The 10,269-nt window shown below is 39.1% G+C and overlaps 1 protein-coding gene and 1 non-coding gene across 2 annotated transcripts in view; one reads left to right on the forward strand and one right to left on the reverse strand.

The window, feature by feature from the left end:
* The window catches only part of RASA3 (RAS p21 protein activator 3), a 201,159-nt gene that overhangs the window by 9,874 nt on the left and 181,016 nt on the right, over nt 1–10,269 (forward strand). The gene's annotated exons all lie outside the window — the stretch shown is intronic.
* LOC122150113 lies at nt 9,919–10,025 on the reverse strand. Its single transcript, XR_006163492.1, has one exon. It is a non-coding gene; the product is annotated as a U6 spliceosomal RNA (small nuclear RNA).

Consider the following 10,269-nt stretch of genomic DNA (forward strand, 5'->3'; position numbering starts at 1 on the left):
AAAAAAAAAAAAAAAGAGTTTGGCTATATATTGCTAAGTGATAAAAGCAAGTTACTGAGCTGTGTATATAGTAGGAGTCCCTTTTGTGTAAAAAATTGTGATTGTTCCAAAAATTGTATGAAATATATACACATAAATATCAATGTGGTTATTATTTCTGGGTAGTAGGATTATAGGGGGGTATTTTGATTCTTTGGTTTGTATTTTTAACATAGAATTAGAAGTTAAAAAAATAAAGTAACAAAGACAAACCTTATAAAGCAAAGCAGAGAGGAGTTAGATGATCATTATTGGCATAATTATTGAATCTCAAATGCTGTCATTCTTGCCATGAAGCAAACTTTCAAAACATTTCTTAATGAAAGCTCATTCCCACATGGTTGGGTATGAACCGCCTATTTGGTATCAAGAAGGAGCAATCAGGTCAGTGATATGAAAGTTTCTTTCTGCTCTTATGGAAAGATGTAAATTGCTCAGAAAATAGTACTTTTGTGTGGTAGAAATGACTAAACCAAGAAAGACCTCAACAGTTCCAAAGTTTAATTCGGGAGGGAGGAGTTATTTGGGGTTAGAAACCAAAAGGGCACAGGAGGAAGTTCGTGGTTAAGGAAGACAGACTATTCATTCTTTCAGAAATTTTTAATAAAAATCAAATTGTTGACTTATAAAACACCTACTTTGAAATTATGACACTATCCAAGTAATATTTTCTCATCTAACATTTACTTTTCCTCTTAATTTCTTTAGGGAAACAAAAAGTCAGTCTGAAGCAAATGCAAGATTTAGTGAGGCCCAGAATATAGCATGTCAGCTTGAGTAGGAAGATCTATTCTCTCATAGTCCCTTGGAGCACTCCAACCAGTACCACTCCTTAGATTGATTATTTTTCTGGAACTTCTGTGGGTGTACATTCTGTGCTGGTCTGAAATATGTGAAAATTAACCTGTTCCTTTTTCTTTGGCTGCCTGTAAAGCAGATGCTTAAGCGTAAATGTCCAGGGAGGTGGACTTGGGCAAGGCTTCATGGTTCACAACTAGGGGCTTGAGGTCACCTTGTGTTTCAGTGTGTATGCCTTGTGTGTGATCGTGGGCTGCAGGTGTTGGTGCAGAAGGTGGTAGGAGACTGAACCCAACAGAGAGAAACTGCAAAGGGAGCAAGCAAGAGATTTTGGAAGAAGAGATCATCAGCACCCCACACCTCTAAAACATACCTATGGGTGTCCTCTGATTGATTCAGTAGAAGGAGAACTAATCTGGTGCAGCACTAAGTAGTCAGAATGACTCTGGCTGTGGTGCTAGGGCTGCTGGGTCGTGGACTGACCTTTTCGTTGCTGGATGGCGAGGAAGTCAAGGAGATCCCAGGGGTGCAGGGGTACCAAGGGGCTTTAGGGTAACAACCCTTTACCTACAGGTTTGGAGGTGTTTCATTATTAACCAGTACAGCTGATTGGCCTAGGTCACTTCTAATGACTCAGCACATTGACACCTAGGTGCCTCTGAAGAAAGGGCTGTCAGTCTACTCACAGCCATTGAAAACTCTGTGGAACACAATTCATGAAATACCTGGGGCACCTCTAGTTGAAATTGACTCTACAACTGTTTTTTTTTTTTTAATTGTTGTTGTTCGTTTTTTTTTCTCTCTGCTGTGTTTTTTTTCTGAATGTGAAACTTCATTTGCGCTTCTTCCAGTAGTTCCTGAGGGGGGAAAAGGGAGTTTGTCAGTCTCACCCGATCTTGGAGGCAGATGCTGTTGGCATGCATAATTTCCTTATGTTAGATAGCAGTATTTAAGGCAATATTTTTTTTCTCTGCTGTGTTTGTAGATACCTATCCCCCTCCCCTACACACACACACTTAATTCAGTTCTTTGGACATAATTTGTTGCTTAGTAAGAATCTACTGAATGAATGAATGAATGAGTCAATAACTTGTCTCTGTGTTTCTTTCTGTATGAACACTCAGGGCAGTTTGAACTTGCCCAGCTCCACCTCACTAGATGTTTGTAACATATGCTGCTTTATAAAACAGTCAAAGTAAAAAAAAAAAAAAAAAAATAGGTTTGCTTTCACAAATTTTAGACTGGCAAAGAATTCACACCCAAAGATGTTACAGAAAAAAAAAAAGTCAATTTAAGGAGTGCTACTGCTTGGAATGGTCCAAGGGACTATGAGAGACTAAAGTATCAGTTGTCATTGAGACAACTCTGGCTGATGGCAACCCTTGTGTGTCAGAGTAGACCTGCTCCATAGGATTTTCAGTGGCTAATTTTTAAGAAGTAGATGGCTAGGCCTTTCTTCTGAGGCACCTCTGGGTAGACTCAAACCTCCAGCTTTTCAATTTTCAGTAGAGAATTAACTGTTTACATCACCCAGGGACTCCTCTTCCCATTCCAGCTGACGTGCAGGTTCAAGTAGATTCCTTAAATGGGGCAGGTACCATATCTCTTTGAGTGTGTCTAGTTGTCATCCAGCATCAAACACCTGATTTGATTCTGACCTGGTCCTTTGAACCAGTGCCTGTCTCAGCTAGCCTGACTGGAAAAAATCAGTATTGTAGTTTATTAAGAATAGACCTTGTCCTGAATTGATTTTCATGGAAAGGCTTTTTTTTTTTGGCCATTATAATCATACTTCTGATTGCTATAGGTAAGCCTTGTTTTGTGAAAAAGATTTTTCAGGGTAAAAGATTTTTCTGGGTAGTTTAATATAAATTAGATTTCATCAAGTTATTTTATTTTTTTCTGCTAAAATACTATTATTTATGTTTTTATCTTTGTTTCTGAGCAAGAACTAGTTTATACTAGTCTTACACTGAGTGAGGGTATTTCATGCTGCACCCATACATTCCAGACTTACCACCTATTTTAGCTATGGTAGAGCGAGGGAGAGAGAAGATGAGTGATGCTCACGTTCACAATCCTGATTATGCCAAGCTGGGCCTGAACTCAGCTAATGAAAACTCCATGGATCACAACGGCCTGATCTGGTTATGGGTTGGGTCAGGACTGGGCAGTGTTTCATTCCGTTGTGCATGGAGTTGTTTTGGAATTAAATGGTCAGGCCTTCCTTCCTAGTCCATGGTAGTCTGGAAGCTCTGCTGAAACCTGTTCAGCATCATAGCAACATGTAAGCTTCCATTGACAGATGGGGGGTGGCTGTGCATGAGGTGTATTGGCCAGTAATTGAACCTGGGCCTCCTGTTTGGAAGGTGAGAATTCTGCCACTGAACCAATGGGGCCCTAGAACCCTTTGTACTTACCCAAGTTCATATGGCTACTAATCTGGAGCTGGGATTCGCACCAGGTAAAATGAGCTACAGATCTGCCAGACTGCACGCTGGGCCTGACAGAAGTTTGTGCTGTTGTGTGCAGAAGTCCATACTGACTCCTGGTATTTTAGGAAGAGTATAAGCAGCTTCCTCACCATGACTTTGTGATCCTAGGTGCATTTTTTTTTTTTTTTTTTTTTTGCTGCTGCTTGCTTCCTGGCCTCGCTGCCCAATTTTAACTTTCTCTGAATGTGTCCTGACTTCTGTCTGCTGCCTCATTCTGACACCCAGGGTCTGATGATTTTCTTGGTGTCTTCCTGTAATTTTGTCCTCAGTAATCACCTTGGATCTTTCAGTGCTTGAATTGTAGTGTTAGAGCCCTACCACTGGGATTCCCTACTGCCGGTGTCCCAGAGTGACAGGAACTTTAGGAAATGAGGGCAGAATCTTCTCGCATCTGGAACTTGGTGTCAGGATTGGGCTGGTGAGCAATCCCAGTCAACAGTTCTTACCTCATGAAGCTGCTCATGTCTTGGGCCAAGCCAGTTGTTTTTTGTTTATCACGTTGGGAGAAGACAGCCAGACATGAGGAATATGACTGGCAGTCTCTACTCCTATACACTTTTTTCTCACCAATGCATTGTGTTTGGTTTGAAAATTCACAGCTCTGTGTGCCAGCATTTTAAAAATAAACAACCCCACCCATCTTAAACCACACCAAAGTGCCCTAGTAGTTCAGTTTGCATTTTATCATTAATGTTTGATAGCTGAGGTATTTGGCTGCAACTGTTTGAAGTAGAGAGTGTGCAATGTTCTCAGGCTGAATCCTGGGCAGGAAGTGTCTGCTCCAGCATTTAAAACAAAATTGTGATCTGATCTCAAATTTTCTTCTCTCCTAGTAGAGGAGTTGAACTGACATCCCGCCCATCTCCTTGTCAAATCTTTAAGAATAAAAGTGCTGTTTCACACTTGGCATTTGTTCTCATAGCTTCAGATACATGCATTTTTTTCATTCTGTTCTTTGCAACAGATAGAATAATTTTCTCCTCTTTGGAGCTGCCCCCTTTCAGTTAGGAGGCTGCTATGGAATATTTCAGGCGGTGATTTGTGAGTTAGGGTTAGAGTTAAGTACGAGAGCTGAGAATCTTGCAGATGCACCATCTTATTGGAAGCCTCAGGGAAAAAAGCATTTATCTTGAAAGCTCACAAATTCTATGGGACAATTTAAAGGAATTTTTTAAATTACAATTTAAAGACAGAAGAAACAAAAAATGATCTTCTTCTGCCTCTAAATATCTGTAGGATAAATGTGGTAATGGTAGGTTTACGTAATCTGAGATTCTTTTTTAGAACAATCAATAGACCATCCTAGTACTTGGGACACATTAAAATTTGCTGCAAATATTTGGTGGTATGAACATTTAAAAGCATAAATAGTACAATGTGGTATGTGTACAAGTTAAATGACTTCCTTTTCATTTCCAATTTATCTCCTATGGACATCTGAATACAATGTTTGATTTATGAAATTTTAATACAGCTTTTATTTAATGATTTAACTATATACACATTGTATTAGCCAAATGCTGAGCTGTTCAAAAATAGGCCGATGGCCTTTTTAGGAAAAGAGGTTGTTGTGTGCCATCAGGTTGATTCATTATGACCCTATATGACAGGGCAGAACTGTCCCATAGAGTTTTCAAGTCTGTAATCTTTACCAGAGGAGATTGCCAGGTTTTTTCTCCCACAGAGTGACTGGTGAGTTCGAGTCTTTGACTATTTGATTAGCAGGCAAGTGCTTAATTCTTTAGCCACCAAGGTTCCTTAGAAAATGATATACCCTCTGCCTTTTTGGTTTCCAGCACTCACTGGGGCGTGAATTGCATCTTGGGTTCACTCTGGGAGCCATTGATCCACCACTCCTGAATATTCAGGGAAGTCTGCAGTGTGGACTTCTCTGTAGCATATTAATAGCTCATACATTGGAGAACAAAGACCATTTTAGAAATAGTCCAGTTACAAAAAAGTTTGGTTTGGGGGCTTTGTTATGATTCATAGTGCAGATTTCTCCATCGACCCTGGTGTTGGGGCCGGGCCTACAAACTTACTTTGGCAGTTTTTCTGCCACCCTCCACCTCCCCCATCCCAAATGTTGGGAAATGAATGCTGGCTTTTGCAACATAGTGCAAAACTGGGGGGAGGGGGGTCAAGGCAAACATCTTGTTTGCATGGCTGCCTTTATTTTCTCATCACCAAGCGTTGCCTGTCATGAGGCACTGAACAGTTTTGGTGTGGGATGGGGCAGTGCCAGTCTCTAACAGATGTTAGGAAAAGACTCAAGGAAAAATCAGTGGTTTCTCTGTTGCTCTTAGATCTTTGCTGTCTGAGGGCTCCAATTTAAACTACATTTGAAATGTTCCAGCAGCTGAGTTCTGTCCTCTTCACTGCAAACCTGGCTTTCTGGACTGATGAGGAATTTAGATGGTTTCCCCCTGTTAGATCTGTTGCTTAAAGATCAACTCTGTTTTCTGCAAGAGATTCCCCCTCCCTTATTAAGGTTCACTTGATTCTGTGAAACTTCATTTGAGCTTCTTCCAGTAGTTACTGAGGGGGGAAAAGGGAGTTTGTCAGTCTCACCTGATCTTGGAGGCAGATGCTGTTGGCATGCATTAATTTCCTTATGTTAGATAGCAGTATTTAAGGCAAGCCAATTCATTTTAGGTGACATTTTTGTCTTTATTTGGAAAGAGGGCTCTGTAGCCCTAAGGCTGAGAGTGGGAACCAATTGTGCTTAGGCATTAATCATGCAGTTTGACTGCTATTCGACCTCTGGGTGCTCAGGTCTGGACTTGAGACAAAGCTTATCCTGTGTGAAGAGATACCCCAAGGTTAAGCTGGTAATGTTAAGGGGAAGCTCACAGCGTTTGTGTGGCCCCTTTGATTCAATGAGAAAGAAGATATTGTCTTGCATGGGCAAATTGAGAAAGATGAGGGGATGGGAAGGGAAGGGATGGGAGAACTCACATGGCTTCTCATGTGCAGCCAGTTTCTTTTTTCTTTTGAAAATACACTTTAAACTGGGTAGATGCTTTTCTGCTGCCTAGTGAAGAGATTAGTGCAACCTTTCCTGTGGATAAAAGAAAGATGTAGGGAGAGGTCATCCAGAATAAACTACATTAGGGGATTGATTATTGGTGGACCTGGGAACTTGAGTGCCTGAGAGAGCTTTAGTACAATGGGGTGGAGCGAAACAGTTAGTTCTACCTTTATTTCTCTGCTCCCTACTGGGAATAAAGGCTGAGAAAGAAGGGAAGACCTGATTGAGTGGTCCACCCCACAGAATGGACAATGTCTGCTTTCCTTACCAGTCGCCATTGAGTCGATTCTAACTCATGACAACCCTGTTGTGCCAGAGTAGAACTACACTCCCTGACGTTTTCAGTGGCTGACCTTTTGGAACTACATCACCAAGCCTCTCTTCCTAGGTGCCTCTTGGTAGATTTGAACCACCAACCTTTCTGTAGCTTGAGTGCTTAGCCGTTTGTGCTATCCAGGGGCTCCTTTCTCTATTTCATCTTTGGAAAATATGCTGTAACCACTCTTCCTGGTGGGCCACCTAATTTTGAATTTTGCTTAAAAGCTGAGAGGGTATGAAACATCCGCCATGCTACCTTAAGAGATGATACCATTGAGGGTTGATATGACCTATTCTGCCTCATGTACCCTCAGCTTCTTGAGGTTGATGGGAACCTTCGTGTACTTCTAGCGGAGCTCATTTCGGAAATTGCATCATCACTTGTCTGCACTTGTCCACCGATGACAAATATTGTTAACAAATTTTTGTTGTTCTTAGTTTAAAGAGAAAAAGATATTCCTTAGATGTTGCAGATTAGGTTCATCTTTTCATTGACAAGATTAAGAAATCCTCAGGATTAATATCCTGGATATAAATAGAACACTAACAAAATAAGAAAATGATGGATGTTCTAATAGAAAATTGGACGAAGGGCATTTCAAGAGGAAAAAAACAAAAATGTTCATAAACATATGAGAATGTATTCAATATCACTAATTATTTAAATATTTCAAAATAAACAGTAGATATTTTTGGCATCAGTTTAGCAAAATTTAACACATTGTAGGACTTGTTGTTGTTGTTATATGCCGTCGAGTCAGACCTGACTCATAACGACCCCTCCTTGGGTTTCTGGGGCGGTATCACTACAGAAGTAGATTGCCCAACCTTCCTTCTGAGGAGTGGCTGGTGGGTTTGAACCGCCAGCCTTCTGGTTAGCAGTCAAGTGCCTTAGGCACTACGCTCCAGAGCTCTTAGTGTTGGTGAATGTTTGGAGTATGAATGTAAATTGGTACAAACTTTCTGTAGGGTTATATACTGTATTATTTATCAAAAGCATTAAAACAGTGAATAATCTTTCATCAAGCAATTCTACCTATAGGAATTTATTCTAAGGAAATAATTGAACTGTACAAAGATCCATACACAAGAATGTTTATTCCATTGTTGCTCATGTTTGTGGAAAATTGAAAAGGACCCAGATGTCCTTCAGTGTTGGAATGGTTAAAGCTGTTATGGGAATCTATACTACAGTGTACTGTTTAGCTAATAATATTTTGTTTATTTATTTGGAAAATGGTCATAGTGTGATGTCAAAGGAAGAAGCTGAGTACAAATTAGGATATATATATTTTATTTAAAATATATTTGTATATCTGTTTCTATTTTATATATATATATATATATATATATGTCACTAGAAAAAAAGTCTAGAAGAACCCTAGAATGCTAATTATGGTTTTTTTCTTTCTGATATCTTTATTATGTTTCCTAATTTTTTTTAAACTTTATTGGTATAAAATTCACGTGCCATATAATGCACCCATTTAAAATGTACAGTTAAATGTTTTTTAGTGTATTCAGAGTTGTGCAACCATCATGAAAATTAATTTTAGAACATCTCATCTCCCCAAAAAAGGAGCTCATATCCCTTAGCAGTCACATTTTCCTTCAACCCCTACCTTCCCAGTCCTCAAAAAACAAAAAAAAAAAAACAAACAAAAAAACCCAATCTTAGGCAACCACTAATATACTTTTTGTATCTATGGATTTGCAATTCTGGACATTTCACATGAATGAAAACATATACTATGTGGCCTTTTGCATATGCCTTCTTTCATTTAGCATAGTGTTTTCAAAGTTCATCCTTGTATCATGTATCAGTCAGTATTCAATTCTTTTTTATGACTGAATTAAATTCCATTGTATGGATTTACCACATTTTATTTATCTATTCTCAGTTGATGAACATTTGAATTGCTTCCACTTTGAGCTATTATGGATAATGTTGCTATGCATATTCATGCCTAAGTTTTTATAGGGACATATGTTTTCATTTATCTTGGCTTTGTACTTAGAGATGGAATTGCTGGGTCATACAGTAACTCTGTGTTTAACAATTTGGAACTACCAGACTGCTTTCCAAAGTGACTGTTCCTTCCATTTTAAATTCCCCCTAGCAGTGTGTGAGGGTTCCAGTTTCTTCACTCCTCACCAACACTTGTTATTATCTATCTTTTTGATTACAGTCATTCCAAACCAAAACCTGCTGCCATAGAGTTGATTCTGACTCATAGTGACCTTATAGAACAGAGTACAATTACCTCATAGGGTTTCCGAGGCTGTAAATATGGAAGCAGACTGCCTCCTCAGTCTCCTGCACAGAGGCTGGTGGGTTCATATCACCAGTCTTTTGGTTAGCAGTCTAGTGTTTCAACCACTGTGTCACCAGAGCTCCTGTAGTTATTCCACTGGGGACTGCTAAGATCATAAACGAGTAAAGGAACATGGAAACAAAAAACCAAACTTAGTGCTGTTGAGTCGGATAGAGAAACTCTAAAACCATGCACATTAATAATCTGAATATGAATCAACTTACTGTGAAGAGTAATGTTTCACTGAGATATATATGCTGAATTTAGGGAAAGGACTTGGCATAGTTGATAGGGAGATTGTACCTGTAGATAAATGCAGTATATGTGGAACTCCTCCAAGATAAATAGTCCAACAGAACTACACCCCTTTTCCTGAACTTTGAGGTTTATGCTTTCCTGCCTTGGTGTGCTCACTGCTCCATCTGGGATGCCCACACCCATAATTCCATCTGTGAGTCCCAGCCTCATCCTTCAAGACCTGGCAAAAATGCCGTCTTCTCCATGAGGCCTTCTCAGATTCCCTGAACTGGGAATAACTGTTCTATTTTTGAATTCTTCACTTCTTATGAGACCGATCATTGACCCATGATAATCTAATTATTTGTGTCTCTGTCTTAGCTCTTCTGTGAAGAAGACTCTCTTTGAGGGAAGAGCCTTTGTATTTGCTTCACACACTGGTGTTACTAATGATATGAGATAACATTTAACTTAAATGCCATCTTCAAACCACCATGAAATGCTATGAAGAGTATTCAATGTGCCTCTCTCTCTTTCTCTCTCTCTTTTTTTTAACCTTTTATTGTGGTGAAAACATACACAACAAGACATTAGAAGGGATAACAACTTCTGCATTTACAGCTCAGGGACATTGATGACATTTTTCATGTTGTGCCACCATTATTGCTGTCCATTTCCAAAATATTAAAATATGAAACACTTCACAAATTTGTGTGTCATCCTTGTGCAGGGGCCATGCTAATCTTCTCTGTATTGTTCAATTTTTAGTATATGTGCTGCCGAAGTGAGAACTTACTGTGCAGCTCTTTGGTAACAAAAATTATTTGAAAGACTTTATTTGGTTGTTTTTAATCTTTGTTGGACAATTAGGATAGGGTTAGTATAGCATTAAATATATTGTATTTAATATTACATTTAAGTCGGAATTAACTCGATGGCAGTGAGTTTTGGTGGTTTTTTGAAATTTTATTAGATAATGAGTACAGAATTAAAAATTTGTATTTTTTAACCCATCATTCTTTTTTTTTTTTTTTTT

The sequence above is a fragment of the Orycteropus afer genome, unplaced genomic scaffold (assembly GCF_000298275.1).
Source record: "Orycteropus afer afer isolate SDZICR_OR568_19922 unplaced genomic scaffold, OryAfe1.0 scaffold00089, whole genome shotgun sequence".
NCBI lineage: Eukaryota > Metazoa > Chordata > Mammalia > Tubulidentata > Orycteropodidae > Orycteropus > Orycteropus afer.